Source organism: Adiantum capillus-veneris, chromosome 18 (assembly GCF_014529385.1).
Source record: "Adiantum capillus-veneris isolate H3 chromosome 18, ASM1452938v2, whole genome shotgun sequence".
Lineage (NCBI taxonomy): Eukaryota > Viridiplantae > Streptophyta > Polypodiopsida > Polypodiales > Pteridaceae > Adiantum > Adiantum capillus-veneris.
In genome coordinates, this window is record NC_140948.1 from 102,254,866 (window position 1) to 102,274,593 (window position 19,728).

General features: G+C 42.3%; 2 pseudogenes; both read left to right on the plus strand.

The window, feature by feature from the left end:
- Window positions 1-4,409: 4,409 nt before the first annotated feature.
- On the plus strand, window positions 4,410-5,247 carry LOC147436105 (uncharacterized; annotated as a pseudogene).
- A 2,323-nt stretch (window positions 5,248-7,570) lies between these two features.
- On the plus strand, window positions 7,571-8,369 carry LOC147436106 (uncharacterized; annotated as a pseudogene).
- The last annotated feature ends 11,359 nt before the right edge of the window (window positions 8,370-19,728 follow it).

A 19,728-nucleotide genomic window follows, 5' to 3' on the forward strand; every position in this document is an offset into this window, starting at 1 on the left:
ATGAACATAGTCTTGGAATGTGTGTCCTAAGTTGGTTTTCTTTTTCTATTTTGAGAATTACCTACAACTTTGAAATAACAACTGGAGGCAGTCCGACCGGATAAGATTGATCAAACCACATGGAAAACGCCCTTAAGGGTTAAAACATGTCTTAGAACAGTCAATGGGGTGTTGAACCCAGGTTTTATTGAGACAAACTAGAGGAAGAGAGATCCAGCGGTTCGTGACTCCAAACGCTAATTGGAGCAATAGAGAAAACCTTAATCCGGGCCCACAAAACTTTGCCGCCCGTGGAAACTTGCGGAGGATGCTAATGGAAACTTGGAAAGGAAGTCGATCCCGCTTAGAGTGCCTTCTCATAGCACGTTTGACCAGGAAGGCCCTCTAAACTAAACTGAACCGCTCGCGCACTCCCATAGAGCAGTGAGCAACCGATGCACAAACCACCCTGTCGCCAAGACTGTTCCAGTCACAACCTATTGTTGCAGGCATCCAATTGACCGGCTGTAAGAGGTCCGGAGGCACTTTCGAATTCTGAAGGGTGGTCCAACTACCCTCCACCCCAAAGGAGAAACTTTTTCTCCATTTTTCTCTCTCGTTGTTCAGATGGTGTATAGGAATGTGTGTGACGATTAGGCAGCCTTCCAAAAGCGCTGCTAATTGGTCTATGGGCAGGCGCTCTTAGTGAATAGGAGGGAGGCGGTATTTGAAAAGCCAAGCTCCTGCTGCCGCCCACCCCCAGATGACCATTCTAGTCTTGGACTACCGGCCAACCTAGAACTTCAACTCAAGTTATAAAGTTCCTCCTGAAATGGTCACGTGGGCAGCTAAGCAGCTTGGTAATAAAGTTGGCGCCGCCGGAACAGAAGGGACGCTGCAGAGAGGGGAGGGATGAGGAGGGAAGATAGAGTGACGGGCTACATGGCAGCAGCTGCACCGAGAGGCAGCAAGATGAGCATCACCTGCAGGATCTAGGATTCAGCGGCCCTTTCAATCTTGTCGACAGCGGCCATCCCCGCATCAAGATCTCCAACAAGCCCACGAACCAATCCAAGGATTCCTCCCGTTGCAAGCGCAGCGCCCGCTGCGGCTGCCATTTCGCTCCAGCCTCCAAGGCCCTCTCCAAGTCAAAGGGCGTCCGCAACAAGCTCTATACTCGCAAATATCACGGGTCAAGTAGATCTATGAAGCCCCATCTCCTCCTCAACCCTTCTTTCTTTGATCTGCATGACTATGATCCTCTTTCTGATGCTTGTGATGCTTTTCGTGATCATGAGGATGATGCTACAGTGGAAGCCTATGGTATCCATCGTGATGCAGTGCATGCAGTCCAACTTGATGGAAATGCTTATGAGCACGACACAAGTGCGCAGGAGTATGAGCTTGCAGGTTGCGAAGACGATCATGGTTGTTTCGTGGGTAGTCTGATTGTTGCGGATGGCCTCAATGCAAGTGATGACCATTCTGTACATAGGCTGGATACAAGGGATGATCATCTACCCAATCACGACCGCATCTATGATTTTGTTGCAGTCAATTATAATGCTCAACTTGCTCATCCCCAAGCGCTTGATCAAGCACCAGATCGCCACGGATTTGCTGCTGTTTCACGAAGCTTTCCACCTATTACTGATGAGGATGGAAGCATTGAGTGGTGCTTACTTAAAAGTTCGGGCCTGTCACTTGAACTGCACGCGTCCGCCCATCGTCTCCCTCCTCAATGCGGAACTCGACTTCCTCACCCTCTGCAAGAGAGCGGAAACCGTCGCAAACCAGGGAGGTTTGATGCACAAATAGGTCTTCAGAGCCATCATCGGGGGTGAGTGAAGCCGAAGCCCTTCGTGGTGTTGAACCACTTGACCTTGCCAGTGATCTTGGAGCCGCCAGCCATGGCGACCTCGCGGAGAGCAACAAAGAAACGGAAGAGGAGGAGAAGACGACAACGGAGGGCTCCCTGAGTCTGCTAAACGAGATTTAGGGTTTCACCCATATAGTAAAGACTGCAAAATCGGACGGTCAAGTTCAGCTCTGATCCCATCTACGGTCCTCATTTTGCATGATGCGATCATTCTCCTTATAAAATACCCCACATCCCTCATCACCTCGGAGAAAGCCAAAGTTCGGTATATGCAGGTCGTCCAATTGCACAAATTTTAGGCAGCGGATATTGCGTTTTGGGCCCTGGCATTCTTGCATTACGTTGTCGAATACGCCTGGAGGGCAAAAGTGGTGCCAGCAGGTAGGGCACACAGCAGAAGTCGCATTCTTTCCCTCCAGCCAGGCACTGAGGCAGGGCCAACAGTAAAGATGGCCACATGCCAGCACTACCGGACTTTTCAGCGACTTCTCGAGGCAGATTCGGCACTGATACGTTGTTTCCTCCTCCGTCAGCCTCTCATCCTTGCCATCATCATCTCTATCCTGATGCTCTCCATTGCCAGTTTCCTTGCCTGCGTTTTGCACCATTGGAGCCATGCTTCCTGCTGCGTTTGCCATATTAATCTTGTTGATGCGGAACCAATACTAAGCTATGTCCGCTCTACTTATACTGGGCTGCTCTTATACACCGACTGCGACCTGGTATTGCTCAACATTTATTCATTCGAGTTCTGATGCCTAACCACAGTATGATCCCATCACACTCTTTGATGCTTACATGTAGTTCTGAACTTTTAAGTGATAGTTCTGAACTTTTAAGTAAGCACCACTCAATGCTTCCATCCTCATCAATAATAGGTGGAAAGCTTCGTGAAACAGCAGCAAATCCGTGGCGATCTGGTGCTTGATCAAGCGCTTGGGGATGAGCAAGTTGAGCATTATAATTGACTGCAACAAAATCATAGATGCGGTCGTGATTGGGTAGATGATCATCCCTTGTATCCAGCCTATGTACAGAATGGTCATCACTTGCATTGAGGCCATCCGCAACAATCAGACTACCCACGAAACAACCATGATCGTCTTCCCAACCTGCAAGCTCATACTCCTGCGCACTTGTGTCGTGCTCATAAGCATTTCCATCAAGTTGGACTGCATGCACTGCATCACGATGGATACCATAGGCTTCCACTATAGCATCATCCTCATGATCACGAAAAGCATCACAAGCATCAGAAAGAGGATCATAGTCATGCAGATCAAAGAAAGAAGGGTTGAGGAGGAGGTGGGGCTTTATAGATCTACTTGACCCGTGATATTTGCGAGTATAGAGCTTGTTGCGGACGCCCTTTGACTTGGAGAGGGCCTTGGAGGCTGGAGCAAAATGGCAGCCGCAGCGGGCGCTGCGCTTGCAACGGGAGGAATCCTTGGATTGGTTCGTGGGCTTGTTGGAGATCTTGATGCGGGGATGGCCGCTGTCGACAAGATTGAAAGGGCCGCTGAATCCTAGATCCAGCAGGTGATGCTCTCTCTCTCTCTATCTCTCTCTCTCTCTCTCTCCCCCCAATCCGACTTCGCACTTACACAAACATAAATAAATTTCTCGTGTACACAAGTGGTATGTGTCTCTCATATGGATCTTCAATTGGATTGGAGCGAGGTATGGAGTCATGAGATGGAAGTGGTTCCTTCCACTCAACAAGAAAAAGGTGCTACGATTAGCTTGGGTGATAGCAGTACTCAGGAGCTCAATTACACTTCCTTGCCAACAAGTGACAATATGCGATTCAAGAAAGCATAGAAAGCCCTTAAAAATAAGCCCAACCTAGTTGGGCTTGCTGGCCTCCATGACTCAAAAGATAGGGACGTTGAGAGTCTCTGATGCACACCAAAACAGAATCCCTTGAACACTCTATCAAATGTTATCAAATCCATGCCTTTACCGCCTGCAAGTTACGAGGGGAAAAATCCAATGGATGTAGCACCTAAGCAAGCCCGTGTAGCCCGTGTAAAAGTTACTAAGCTTTTTAGTTGAATGTGTTCTCTGGCTGAATGCAACTGAAGTGTTCTCTGGCTGAATGCAACTGAAGCTCTCTATTACGGACACTTAAGTTAGTCTCAAGCTGTTGACTTTTAAGTATCGGATTTTTTATTTACGTTGAGATTGTGGGTGGTGTAGGGGACTGAAATGGGTGTGTATCAATCTCCAAAATCAATCACCATTGAAGCCACATAAGGTTAATTTGACTCAATGTGCTGATATCCATCGGATATCTCATGACTAAACAACTTACAAGTGCAAACTCATGTCAGATTGTAGGATTCGAAAGTTCCACATTCTATGTTTTATTGTCTTTTTGTAACACTTTGTGATTGCATTTGGATTGTGATACAGGGGCTAAAAACGAGGAGTTTGAAGAAGTCTAATGTTGATTATAGCATTCACACATGAGGAGCAGCCTTCACCCAAAAGTGAAGCTAAAAAGGCTTCAAAGTTTGACCACCAAAAATTGAATGTCCTGGTCGGAGATATGCCAACCTATTACGATTGGAAAGAAACGGAAGTCCTTATCAATGCAAAGCTGCTTTTGGAAGATGTTAAAGAGCCTGGCGAGGTTTCTAAGTTCTTGAGGAAGATGGAGTTGTGTAATATAGTATCCTTGAAGTGTGCTTAAAATGGAGTGTTTCACACATCAGAATAATATGTTGATCGGTGGAGTCGTGTCTTGAAGCACTTCAAGACAATCTATAACTATGCTCACAATACACCTTCTAGCTGCAAGTCACATTGGCCCATGGACTCCTCTGAATGCAAGTACAAAAAACTTCCAATAGACTTCTCTCAACAAGTTTTCTCAATTATGGAAGTGCGTCGATATGGTGCCAAACGCTCAGTAGAACCTGTTGGCATCCTAGTGCATACTTCTGATCATGTCATAGATGGGGGGTACTGAAATTGCATTAGACTCACAAGTGTATATGTAATTGTTTTGTAGCTTTTATGTGACTTTTTTGTTGTGTAGGTGATGGAGCCACAAAGGACCAAGATCAAACAAAGATAGATGAGAACGAGAACCCTCTTTTAAAATTCAAGTGGTCATAAGTGTCGTTGAAGAGGGAGAGTTGTTGAAATGCTAGAAGGCCTTGAGGCGTCAAATGCAATTCTCCTGCAAAGGAAAGGAGGACCAAGACCTTTATATTAAAATCACGAGGGAAGAATGCAAGGCTACCAAAGAGCTAAATGCAAAGCGCCTTAAGTTAGAATGCACATGACTTGATAACGAATGTGACAACAACTTGGCTTTATTCAAAATCGCAAGTGCAATCCAGTCATTCTCCTCTAAGCTACACGTGTCAAAAAGAGGATAAGTTAGCTTGATTGAATAAGCTCTTTGGTAAGAAGACCATATTTAGGTGTTTTGATATAATCTACAATATGCTTAGAGGAGTCTCTTTCATATAATATTAGAAACATAACCTAGAACTGCTTCTTTGTAAATTTTTGGGATAAAAGAGCTTTTGTAAACTTTTTTTGAGGATATGATGATGCAAGAGTATGCCAGATATGTGTGGAGTTGCAAAAGCTTTCCTCTCTCCTTCGCAAAGCTTCTTGTAGATTTTAATAGGTATGCTTTGGATAGAAAGGGCTGATTTTTGGGCATTTGGCTGATTTTTAAACTAATTTGAGGCTCATGATTTAAAGACACAAAGGGGTTGTTGGGACGGGAAAGTTGAAACCATGATGAGCATTTACATTGTTGAAACACAAGTAGTTCAGGGAGCTGAAGTTACATCGATTACGGTGCTCCATAAGATGGCTGCATAGTAGGCCAATCTAAGTTTGTTTTTGAGAAAAAAGAGGGACTTTTTTGGTGAACCAAAAGAAGGTTCTTTTGGGCTCTAAAGAGGGCTGAAACCAAGCCATATTGAAGGCATAGTTGCCAACATGGTAGGCTCTTGATCCACTTGCTATATGCAATGGCAAAAAATTATCAGGAATTAATTGTGGGATATGTCCTATAACATGGTTCTAGAAAGGAAACTTTGAACTCTCTCTAATTGACCATTCTTTTGGGCTCTAAAGAGGGCTGAAACCAAGCCATATTGAAGGCATAGTTGCCAACATGGTAGGCTCTTGATCCACTTGCTATATGCGATGGCAAAAAATTATCAGGAATTAATTGTGGGATATGTCCTACATGGTTCTAGAAAGGAAACTTTGAACTCTCTCTAATTGACCATAAGTGTAGGCCCTTCTTCATATGCAATCTCCTATGCGTGCACCTTGAAGGTGAAGCCCTTCAGAATGCACTTGGTGCAGACAAAGCCCTAATGATTCCCTTACAAAAGTATGTCCAAATGGCTGGTTGAGCAAGCGTGCATGCCTTCAAGGAGTGTAATAGAAGGACTCGGGTCCAATGGATGTGATTTGTCTGGGATATTGTCTATTGGACCTATTGACTACCTCATCAAGGCAACAAACCCACAGCTTTGTGCTAATTTTAGTTTTCACAAAGTGAAGGCCTCTCATAAAGGCGCATGGCCTGACATATAACGTCAACATGGCAGCAAAATTTTGCATTGTGATTGTTAGTCAAGGGCTCTTAGAGAAACCTGATGTGTGCTTGCCAGCGATGTTGTCTATGTTACATTCATATGTCCCTTGGGTAGTTTTGATGTGAACTGTTTCCCTATACACGGGTACTTTTTATTCTAGTGCTGGCTAGAGGTTTTTTCCCCGTGTAACCACATATACACACTATACGCATGTGTGGTGGTACGTTGTACTTAGGGAGACTCGTATCTTTCTCTCAAAGACACACTTGAACTCTTCATAACAAAGTGAGGGAGCTTCAAGCTATCAAGCTTCTTGTTGTGTGTGTGTGTGTGTGTGTGTGTGTGTGTGTGTGTGTGTGTACATCTACGGGTGTGTGTGTGCACGTCTATAGCTTCCCTCACTCACTTCTTCACCCAACAATGGTATTAGACCATGCTTTTTAGCTCCCAGAAGATTCTCCTTCCTCCATACCTCATATTAGGTTTTGCAGGAGGTGCAACCTTGGGACAGCTAGTCACCGTTTTGTTCGCCACGGGTGCTTCGGGTATCCGTTTTGCTCAACCTAGGACTCAAAACGACGCTAAGAACAAGTACTACGCAATGATATCATAAGTCAACATTTTTGGACACATTAAGACTTTGCTTTAATAGCATTTACAGGTCTTCATATTTTCGACAGGTTTTGTCGGGAGTGCATTTCTTGCCAATTTTTTGTTATTCAGTGCTATGGCAAGCAAAAATGACTTGTTTGGCATGCTTCAAGCTGATGATAAGATTGATGGGACCAATTATCCGATGTGGTCTTACATGATCAAACATGTGTTTGTTGCAAAGAAACTATGGAACATTGTGGCGGATGTAGACAAGAGACCTGGCAGTTCTACTTCTACTGTTACAGATGCAAATAGCTCTTCAACAGTTGTTTCTTCATCTTCTCCACCTACACAAGATCAGCTTAGATGGGATGAAAAGGATTCCCAAGAACATGCTTTGATTTCTCTTTCCGTGAAGCGTCATATTGTTCCGCAGATTTGGTCTTGCACTTAATCCAAGCAAGCTTGGGATGCACTTGCTTCTTTGTATGCCGGGCGCAATGAAGCCCATGTGGCTTACTTGAGGAAGCAACTTGAGGAAATGCATATGGATGAAGGTGAGTCCGTTGATGTGTATGTTACAAAGATTAAGGATTTGAAAGAGCAATTGGCAAACATAGATGAGATTATCTCGGATAATTCTCTCATCTCCACTTCACTTAAAGGGTTGCCAGATTCTTTTCAAAGCTTTGCAACTACTCTTCATTTGGTTGCAAAAGGAAATCCCAACATGTATACTTTTGATGAGGTTGTGTCACTTCTCTTACAAGAAGAGCAATCTAGAATGAATAGAAGTGGTTTGATTGAGGGAACTCAAGCACTTGCTATCTCTCAAAGAGGTAAAAGAAAGTCCATACCAGCTTTGGGCACATCAAAACCAAAGCCCCAAACTCCCTCTTCCACTAATTCTTCTAGCGATGGTGATTCACAAAAAAACAAGAGATGCAAGTATTGCCGGAAGTCGGGACATACCATTGAGGAATGTAGAAAGCTTGCAAAGCGTAATGATAAGAAGAAGCAATCGGGCATGTCTATCATTGAGAGCACGAGTAATGCAAAGGATGATGAAGCTAATCTTGCTCAAGATGTTTGTTCTTGTGTTGCTACATGCACATATGATTCTTCATTACATTCTACATGTATGACAATGCATGAGGCTGATCTTGATTGGTACTTTGATAGTGGTGCGCGCTTCCAAACACATAACATCATGTAAGAAGTTTTTTGTGTCCTTGCAAGATGTACCAAAAGGGGGGCATGTTGTTTGCGCAAATAATGCCTCTTACCCTATCATTGGATTTGGGAACATAAACTTACAACTGCAAATGGGGGTGTTGTGACTCTCAAGAATGCCTTGTATGTGCCAGGCATAAAGAAGAACTTGCTTTCGGTTCCTACCATTGCCTCTTTGGGTCTTCATGTACATTTTGTGGATGCCAAATGTATGGTTCATGACTTCAGCAATGGTGATGTTATTGTTATGTCTAGATGTTATGCAATGGTTTGTATCGCATGGATACTTATGAGAGACATGCATCAAATGCCTTGCTTGTTCGTACTCCTTCTATGGCTGAAACGAAGTTATGGCATGCACATATTGGTCATTTAAACTTCAATAGCTTCCTCTATTTACAAAGGCATGATATGGTTGTTGGTTTGCCCACACTTGGCTCCATTGAGAAGCATGCTTGTGAAGGTTGTATACTTGGCAAAATGCATCGTGCCTCTTTTCCGAAGGATGGTTCTGTTCATGCTACAAAAAAATTACAACTTGTACATAGTGATGTATGTGGTTCTGTGAAGACTCCATCTTTTGGAAAGTATGTATATTTTGTTACCTTCATAGATGATGCTACTCGCCATACTTGGGTGTATCCATTGAAAGCAAAGAATGAATTTTTTGCATGCTTTAAAAGCTTTGTGACTGTGGGCTGGAAATTTCAGTGGCAACAAACTTATTACTCTTCGCACAGATCGTGGTGGGGAATATATGTCGCATGAGTTTAATGTTTTTCTTCGTGACAAAGGCATTATGCATCAATGTACTGTGCCATATACACCTCAGCAAAATGGTGTTGTCCAGCGTAAGAATCGTACTCTCTTGGAAATGGCACGTTGTATGGTTAAAGGAAAGCATCTTCCTGATAAGTTTTGGATGGAAGCGCTCATGTGTGCAAACTATGTTTTGAATAGATGTCCCACTAAATCTTAGAGAGTTGTTACATCTTATGAGGCTTGGAATGGTCGAAAGCCAATGGTAAGCCATATGCGTGTGTCTAGTTGTTTGGCATATGCTCTTGTGCCTTCACAACAACGTCACAAACTGCAAGACAAGGCTATAAAATGTATCTTTGTGGGCTATAGTGCTGAAAGTAAAGGTTATTGTTTGTATCATGCATATGGCTTGCATCCTAGATGTCTAACTACTAGTAGTCTAGATATTACCAATCCTTTCTAGAGCCAGTTTGCAACAAGCAGATGTTTGACAAGAACACAATAACGGTCATTGCTAACCAGTCCTTTGTGACCATATCGATGAGCTGATATGTCGCTTAGCAGAGTATTGGCTTGAGTTGTTGCTCATCAAATTGAGTATGATCATGTGCTCATCAAATTGAGTGCTCATATGCGATCCTTACCCAATCATATTGTTGATATGATTCTTTGTCATACAATGTAAAAGGCAGTTTTGATTTGGACAAGGTCAAATCATTATTAATTGATTCACACATTACCCTTACTTTCAAACTAGCTTGCTAACCAGTTGTTTGATTGATAAAATTATAGCAAATGCATACCCAAACATTGGATTTTCCTAGTATTTATGCAACCAGCTATTGGTATCAAAGCAATGTTTGATGCAGATTAGACTCTTTCTTATAGAATGAGAAAGGCAGTGTTGATTTGGACAAGATCAAATCATTGTCAATTGATTCTCACGTCACCCTTGCTTTCAAACTAGCATGCTGATTAGTTGTCTGATATTGCAAATGAATACCCAAACATTGGATTCTCCTAGTATTGACGTAACCAGATATTGGTATCAAAGCAATGTTTGATGAAAATCAGATTCTAAGTTGAAGTAGTGCAACGGTAGAGAGAGAATTGTTACCATATACATGTGGCAGTGATGTGTGTGAACACACTAGGACCGCCGGGGCATTTTTTCCCTCTTTAGGAGGTTTTTTCCCCCGTGCATTATATATACGCCCATCACTCTAGGGCTATCTATCTTTCCATTGCACACTAAGTTATACACTCTCTATTGTGTGCCTTGAGCTTCCTTCCTCTTCTCCAAGCTGTGTGCATTTCTCTGCAACCCTAATTCCAACAATTGGTATCAGAGTAGGTCACGTCCTCCCGGGCTTAGTCACCAGTTGCTCCAGCACACGCTTGCTCACTTTCTCCGATTTCAGCAAGCTTTGGTGAGCGTTCGCAGGTCGACAAATATTTTGGGAGAGCTCATGGAGCCAGGTTTGCTCAGAATTTTGATTTGGGCTCATTTCGGCCTCCGTTTCCACTACACGCAGTAATGCACAGGCTATTTTGTCATTTTGTGCAGAATTTTTGTCAGTGTTGTTTTCTGCATAACAGGTGCCTTATAGTCTTCTACGGTTTGTGCTATATAGCACAAGTTGTTCCCGCTCTGTTTCTCCTATTTTCGGGCAGTTTTCACATAAGGTGCAGCATTTACCATGGCTGACAACAACAACACAGATGTGTTCAAGATGTTTGCTGCTGAGGACAGGTTGGATGGGGACAACTACCCTATGTGGGCTTATATGATGCAACATGTTCTTGTGTCAAAGGGTGTCTGGAACTACATTGTGCAGGGCATTGATGTATGTCTGGTTCTGAGGATGTAGGCGATGTTGAGGATATTGCAGGTCTTGCTGCAAGGATTGCAACTGTTAGAGTTGTTTAGCCTATGACAGAACAAGCTCGTTGGGATGTTAAGGATGCGTAGGCTCAGGCATTGATTGTGTTTTCTGTGAAGCGCACCATTGTTCCTCACATCCGTTCAGCAAAATCTGCAAAACAGCCTTGCGATATTCTATTAGCAGGTCTTTATGCAAGCCGCAATGAGGCTAAAATTGCTTTGCTACGTAAAGAGCTAGAGTCGAAGATTATGCATGAGAAAGATGATATGGACACTTTCCTTGCTAGTGTCAAGGATATCAATGAGCAACTTATTTCTACAGTGAAGTTATTTCAGACAGTTCCCTTGTGCAGACTGTTCTTGATGCCTTACCAGATTCTTACCAGAATTTTGCTAGTACTTGGAGACTTATGACCCAAGGAAATTCAGAAGTTGTCGAGTTTGATGCATTATGCACATTGCTTTTGGAAGAGTCACTTTCCAAAAAAAACAAGACTAGCCAGCGTGCAGTTGAACAGGCTTTTATTGCTTCTCAAAGAAAGGGTGGTAACAGCAATGTAGCCACTTCTTATGGTTCTGTTGCGAGTGGCAAAAATTCTGTTCCTAATGCTTCTACTGGTAGCAATTCATCTGGAAATTCTTGTGAAAAGGGCAAAAAGAAGATGCGTTGCCATTAATATAAAGCTAATGATCACGTGATCAACTCGTGTCCTAAGTTGAAGGCCAAAGAGACTAAGAAGAAAGAGGGTGGTTCCACTGCAAATGCTGGTTCCACTACAAATGCAGCCATTGTTGAGACTTCTGTGAAAGGAGACTGTGATGCTAATGTTGATGCAGAATGGGCTTTTAGCATAGAGTGCACTTACAATCCTATTGTCCATGATTCATGCTTGTCAGTTGCTGCAGATTCGCATGTGTGGTATTTCGACAGTGGTGTTACAAAGCACATTACCTCACATCATGAATTCTTTACCTCTCTAAAGTGTGTCCCTCATGGGAATTCAGTCACTTGTGCCAACAATGCCTCTTATCTGGTTCAGGGAGTTGGAAAGATTGTGCTTACTGCTGAAAATGGAAGCTCCTTCACACTTGTTGATGCACTTTATGTACCTGGGATCAAGAAGAATCTCTTGTCTGTATCCGCACTTGCTAGACTTGGACTTGTAGTAAAATTTGTGGATGACAGATGTACAATTCATGATCTCAGTTTTGGTGATGAAATTGTTGCATTTGGCCTTTTGTGCCGTGGGCTGTATAAGCTCACTTTGTATGACAAGTGTGGACAAAATCTTGCAAATGTTGTTGCAGATTCCAAGGCTATTTCAGATGCAAAACTTTGGCATACACGTTTTGGTCATCTGAATTTTGCCAGTTTGCTGCATTTGCAGAAATCTGATATGGTTGCTTCTTTGCTGCCTCTTGAAGCACCTGTCAAACATGTTTGTGAAGGCTGTATTTTGGGTAAAATGCAGCGTTCTAAGTTTCCAAAGGATGGTTCAGTTAGGGCCACATGCAGGTTGCAGCTTGTGCATAGTGATGTTTGTGGGCCCATGCAAACTCCGTCCTTGGGCAATTACCTGTACTTCGTGACTTTCATTGATGATTACTCCAGGCATGCATGGGTATTTCCGCTTAAAGCGAAGTCCGAAGTTTTTATGTGCTTCAAACAATTTCTGGCTATGGCTGAAAATGTCTCGAAATGTACTCAGGACACCCTCCGTTCCGATCAAGGGGGGGAGTATATGTCTCATGAATTTAATGCATTTCTGGCTAGTCATGGGATAAAATACCCATGAGAAAAATGGTGTTGCTGAGAGGAAAAACAGGTCACTGACGAAAATGGCACGATGTATGGTCAAAAGTCAAGCTTTGCCGCATTCTTTTTGGCTTGAGGCCATCATGTGTGCCACTTATGTACTTAACAGGTGTTCTACGAAATCTTTGCAGTCTATTACTCCATATGAAGCATGGCATGATAGAAAGCCTTCTATTGAGCACATGCGTGTTTTTGGTTGTTTGGCATATGCTTTGGTGCCACAAGTGCAGTGTAGAAAATTGGATGATAAGGCTGTCAAATGTATTTTTGTTAGTTATAGTGCTGAAAGCAAAGGTTACAGGTTGTATCATCCGCAAACAAAACGTATTCTCGTTTCACGGGATGTAGTGTTTGTGGAAGATTCTGTTCAGCCCTTGCTGTCATGTACTAGAGACAGTAATGTAAGCTCACAGGACATTTATGACGCTTTGTTGCCTCTTTTCATGACGTAGAGACATAAGTTCCTCATCCTCCTCTTCAAAAAACACTTCCAGGCTTCCTGTAATATACTTGAAAGATTTTTGAAACTGCACTTCAACCTTCTGACCAACCTGTAAATCCATATGTACCTCTTTCGCATAGAAGTCTGAATCTGCATCTTCATTCTCAAAAGAATCCTCTAGATAGCCTTTCTCAACATCGAGAGAAACCTCAGAAATGTGCATGGTAAACCTCTCATCAATTCTCTCACCTTTTACCAAATACCTCTCCAGCTTTATAGCATAAAACTTTGCATACCTCTCAAATATGGTGTCTAATTCCCTTTCCAAATCATCCTGGTAGGTATGCTCCCGGTCACTTGTAACCGACTGCTCAAAAACCTCCTTGGAGTTAGTCTCTGACACAATATCTTCACCCCTTCTTCGTTTTTGACTCATCGTTAAATTATCTTCAATTGAATCATGTCTCCACTCTTCTAGGCAGAACCCTTCTTCATTACATGGCTCTGGTGTCAGCGTAGAGCTAGCATCCTCTTCTTGCTTCAAGGAATCACCATGTATACCCTTCCTATCCATAGCAGATAGATGCTCACAAACCTGCTTGCAATTTATACCCTGTGACACAAGACCTAAATCCCTTTTATACCTCAGATATTGTTTGCATACCTGCAGGCAACCCTGTATAGTAGGCACTTTATGGCAAGCATCTTTATTTGCATCTTCACACAGATAAGAAATATCACCCCAATCACAGACCATATCCCAAGAGGTTTCTTGCTCTTCTGCTCTATCCTCTGATGTCACTTCAACCTGTATAGCATTCCCAAACACTTCTCTATCTTTGATTTGTGAATCTTGATTCATAGCTTCATCTGCAGAACCCCAATCCTCATGCAGAGAATGTGCATCTGTCATTCCTTTAGTTGGCTCTTTCTTCTTTCCTATTGTAGACTCCTCCATGAGTACTTCAGGTGGAGATGCTCCTTTTGTTGAGGGTGTTTGAGAAGGCATTGAGTCGCTTCTTCCCCCACTTCTAGAACCTCTTTTTGATGGTCCTTCATCAGCATTCTCATGTCTGCGCTTCTCTTCTACAATTGCCTCATTTTGTTGGCATTTTTTAATGTAGGCATGCACTGACAATGAGTCCACTGGATCATTCCATCCTGTTTCTAGACGTATGCAATCACCTGCTTCATGTCGAATCTCTTTTGTAAGCTTTCCCTTTTTAGCTAATTGCATGACATTTGGCCAAATTTGACCATGATGGTCACTCACCTCTTCATCACAAAAATGTTCAATTTTTACTCCATAAGTAGCTGCCTCAACTGAAGAGGTGGCATGCTTGGTTGCCATATCTTCAACTAAGGTTTGCATTCCCCCCTTCCCAAAGTTAGTTCTCAAGGGTAGACCCGTCTCTCTTAAGTGGATTTTACCATCCTTAAAAAAGACAACATCTTTTGACAAAGCATCACTAAAATCATCACAATCCCTTCTTACATGGTTTGTACTATCACACCAAATACATCTATTAACAAACCCTTCTTTGGGCTGTTGTCTTTGCCTAGGAAGTGGCCCTGATGGTTGGCCTTTTTCTTCAAGCTTTGCAAACTTCACCTTCAAGTCACGCATTCCCTTCACAAGCTCATCTAGCATGGACTCATCAAACTTAGGAGCGATAAAAGTAGGCTTTACCATTTTGTCAGAAGTTGAGGTGGAAGGACTTGTAGTGTTTACTACCATCTTGTCCCTTCTTCTTTGTCGTTTGGCAAGCAGTGAGACAACACCTTCAACCTCATTCCAGTCGGTCTTTAGTCCTTGCTCAGCATCTTTATCTTCAAGAAGAAGCTTCAAATTTTCTTGAAACTCTTTACCTACAGCTTGTAAGAAAAGATCTGTCTTCTCTGCATCTAGTGTGGCCCTTTCTGTCCTAGTGAGTTGTGCATAGCGCCGCTCAAATTCCCTAAGTAGCACTGTTATTGATAGTCCTTGATTTGGCTTGACTACCCATTCTAAGAATGTCCTTTTGGTCACTCTCTCAGAGTCCTCCATGAAATATTCCTCCTTTAAAGCTACTTTGAGTTCTTCCCAATTTCTCCCATGTCCATCTTTAATTGCCTTGAATCATCTCACCTTCTGACACGCGATGCAGCTCCATCTCCTTCACATACTCGCGTAAGTACTTGGTTACATCTTTGCCATTGAACTGATCCATTCTGTTGACGACCGCTTGTATGGCCTTCGTTGCTGAAATCTCCCTTCTTTCAGTAGCATGTTGTTGTTGCATGAACATTGCAAATGCTTGAAACATTTGCATTGTTGCTGGGTCAAAATGCATACCCTGTTGCTCAACATGATCACCCATGGTTACCCACAAACTCTCACCCTAGCAGATTCGCGTCGCGTTCACCAAAAATATGTCGAGAAATTTGCGGTCTTGCCAGGAAAGCACCGGGCTTATGGCTGTGAGAGATTGTGAGAGAACTCGACAAAAACTATATGAAGGAGTTAAACCATAGATGCCATGAAGACTAGGGTTTGGAAAGAACTGCAATCAAAGAAGACTCACCCTTTCTCTCTTGCATTCACACACACACAAAGAAAGAACGCAAAAGAGAATGTCAAAACAAAACGAAGATGAAAACATCAAGGCTATGGTCATATCGTATCATGGGTAATATGAAAGGGTTAATGGATGAGTTAATGGCATTCAATCTTGGCTGACCAAATAGGCTACGAATTGTTCTTTGGAATTGTAGTTTTGTGCTTACCATAATATATATATTTTGTCTAGTGATTGGGATTAATTGTGTGTACAAATCCTCTTGGTTCATAGCAAGATAACTACGCTTACATCAAAAGAAAAATTATAGTCTATGAGAGGTAGTATGATGGGATCCGGTGATAGAAGTATTTCATTGAGCCTTTCAGGGCCGAAGAGAAACACTATACGTTGTTGAAAGTGTATTTTACGGCTAATCCATACGTTAATTCTAATAGATCGTACAGAGTGAAAGCGATAGAAATGATCATCATGTGGGTTATTCATCTAGGATAGTATGTGAGAAATGTAGATATGAGAGAAGTGAAGAGATGAGAAGTTTCCCTCCCAAGCTCTATTCTTGCCCGTAGGCAATAAGGATACTGCAGGGAGAGATGTACCTGTAGCAAGAGAACCTAGAGAGGATGAATTACTAAGAATGAGAGAGATAGGTTTGGTTAAGGAGATGAGATTAGATACATATATATATATATATGTTGGATTAGAGATGAAAATGAAAACAACAAGAAATCAAGAAAACATCAATGTAGAACACATCTTACTTGACAAACCCTTTGGCACCATTATTGATGGAGAGAGAAGAAGAGTGGATAACTTTGATTGATACACCAAGTGCAAGACCTTCTTTGATTAGAGTTGATCTTCCAAGGTTACCTTGTTGCAAGAATGGCTAGTCTCCCTCTAGGAGAAAGTGTAGGCTTGGGCTTATGTTAATGGCTAAGTACAATTAGGCATTACTACTCACTCCCTCAAGAATTCCTCTCCTCAATGGCTTGAATGCTTGAGTTCCTTCCAAGGAAGAAGAGGTCCCCTTTTATAGGTGAAGGGAACCCACAAGGGTTTACACAAGAAGAGAGGAGCCAGTGTGAACAGGAATTGGAAAAGTTGGAAATGAGCTGTCCCTGCATGATGTGGGCAGACTGGGGTCCAGTATTTTGATCATATCTCCTCAACCGTAGCTCCAAATAAAAAAGTAAAAATATGGGCAGAAACTTCAGCTCATTAGCTACGATTTTCATTTTAAAATCATTTTCCAATTCGGATTGGAACCTTGTGTAAAAAATTCATCAAAATAGGGTCCATTTATGGCAGCAAAAGTCTTCATGTGGTCTCCTTAGCCTTGACTGGGCAGCTTTCACGACCAAATTTGAGTTATGCAGTTGGATGATGAGTTAGTCTATGCGGCTTCCAAGGAAGCCACACTTGGATGATGCGATACATATATTGAGTTATGTGAGAGATATGCTAGATTATGCTCTCTTTACAATGCATGTGTAAAGAGGTACACGTGTATGGATTCATAGATTTTGATTAGGGTGGTAGTGTTTTCGATCATCAATCTACTAGGGGCTACATGTTTTCTTTTGGCAGTGTTGTTGTGACATGGACCAACGAGAAGTAGTCCACCGTAGCATCATCAACTACAAAGGAAAAAAATAGGGGTGCAACACTAGTAGTGTGTGAGGTAACATGCCCAGAGATTTTATTTTGGGACTGGAAGATACATGTACAGGGACCAGCTATCATATACTATGGCACCTTTATGAACATTGAATTGGCATGAAACCCTCTGTTTCATGCATGCACAAAACACATAGAGTTTCACTACTACTTCATCAGAGAGAGGGTCTTGGATGACGACATTGACTTTGCTTACATCGCCACAGAAGATCAAGCAGCAACGGAAATTTTCACCAAGGCCTTGGGTGCAGCGTGCTACAACGATTTTGAGGGATGCTTGGGGTATGCGATATGGCATTGAGCTTTAGGGGGAATGTTGATATATCAAGCTCTATGCCCACCTAATGATTGGTAAACCTCACTTATCCATTAGGAAATTTCGGAGGTCATTTGGAGGGCCTTCTAAGAAAATGTATTTTTTGCACTCTCTCTCTCTAGAAAAAATGGCAAATAAAAGAGCTGGGTCTTTCATAGTAAAACTTCAAAAAGTGTACTTTAAGTAGATTCCTTACTCTTCTGAACATTCGTTCGTAGTGATTGAGGGATAATCCTCTTTTCAGTTGCATTGAATGAACCTCGTCAATATGGAGGGAATGAGGCTAACATGGAGGGACGAATCCGTAGCCGCTATTCACTTTCCATTAAACCTGCACATTTGGCTAATGGCGCACTCCTCAAATGGCACAAATGTTACCCCAGAAACGAGCCAAATATCACCTTCACATTGATTTGGACAATGAGTACCAACCATTGATTAAGTGCAGTAAAACAAACACACATATACCTCCCGCTTCCATAGACACGCTCAGAGCTCAAGGAGCTAAACACATAGATATCTGGACGAGAGGCTCTCTCTACCCTAAGAATCCAATAACTAATGCGTCTCCACCGTTTGTCAATCCTACAAGCTTATTGACCTTTGCTGGTGATGGAGAAAAGGGCCTTCTGGGTTATTGTAAATCACTTACAAGAGAAGCTGAAACTTACAAGAGCATTCTCCAAGCTCAACAATGTGAGATTGTTCGCCTTTCACATTTACATTCTACAGATCAGGTTACCATTTTGCAACATAAAACAGAGGTACAAGAACTGAAAGGAAAGGTGCGAAGTTGTCAAATGAAGGACACCATCTTGGGTGGTCGTATGCGAAAGAAGAAATTGTGCAATCTTGAAACATTGCAGGTTGCATCAGGAGGTCTCAAGAAAAGAATCCGAGCATTAAGGTGATGCTTCTTGGTTGGCTACATTGTCTTAGTTAAGTAATCTTTTTGTTTTTTCTTGTTATGCATTGTTTTCATGTGCCTAAATAGTGTTAGTGAAGCAAATTTTCTGTTATTTACTTATGCATTGTCTTCATGTAGAGATTCAATCTATCCTGACAAGGAAAACATTGACCCCAAAGCCAATATAGGAAAGAGATTGAAGCCACTTATAAGTAGAAGCCTGGAAGCAGATATAGTACATGACAAGAAGTTTAAGGTTCTACAACGAAATGTAGTGGACCGCTTTATTTCAGAGAACTCAGTGCCTGCAAAAGAGATACAAGGCACACTTGATTCACTTGGTGTAAGCAAAAGAGGATATTCGGCTATCCAAAAGTCTGTCTCATCCATCTTTGTTAGGAAGGGTATAAAATCCAAACTTCTACCATCAGCCTCAAGTGTTTGGAAAGAGAGGCTCCAGCTTAACGAGGCACAGGGAGTAGCCCTACAGCGCTTAGAAATGGTACTGTCGGATATGGAGCTTCATGGTGGCAATGTGAAAATCCAGCGGGATGAAAAGAGATCAACTGCTGAGAAGGATGTCCCATGCAAACCATCCATCGGTGGGGTGAAGGCACGGAGGTTTTTATCTAAGCCCCAAGGTACAAGAGATCCAAAGCTAACAAAACATGGAAAAATATATAACACATCTTATGTTAGCAAGGTAGAGTATCAGAGCTGGAAAAAGCTACATATTGCAGTCAAAGACCACGAACCAACTACTCGTAACGCGAAGGCTGAGGTTTGGCGATCAATAGACATCCTATTTTTGATGTGCGACAAAGATGATTGGTCACAAGGTGATATGAACAAGTTCAAGGAAAATCTCAACCTTCTGAAAAAATCATTCAAGACAACATGGACAGACACCCAGATTACTCACTACATGGTATTATAATGTATTTCTTTCTCTCTTATGTGCAAATATGTGACTGTAAAACATTCTAACTAATCTGTTTTCATATCCAGCACATCATCTTCAATCATTTGCCATATTTTATACAGAAGTATGGGAACCCGGCAATATGGAATACCCAAGGGATGGAAAAGTCTCATTACAT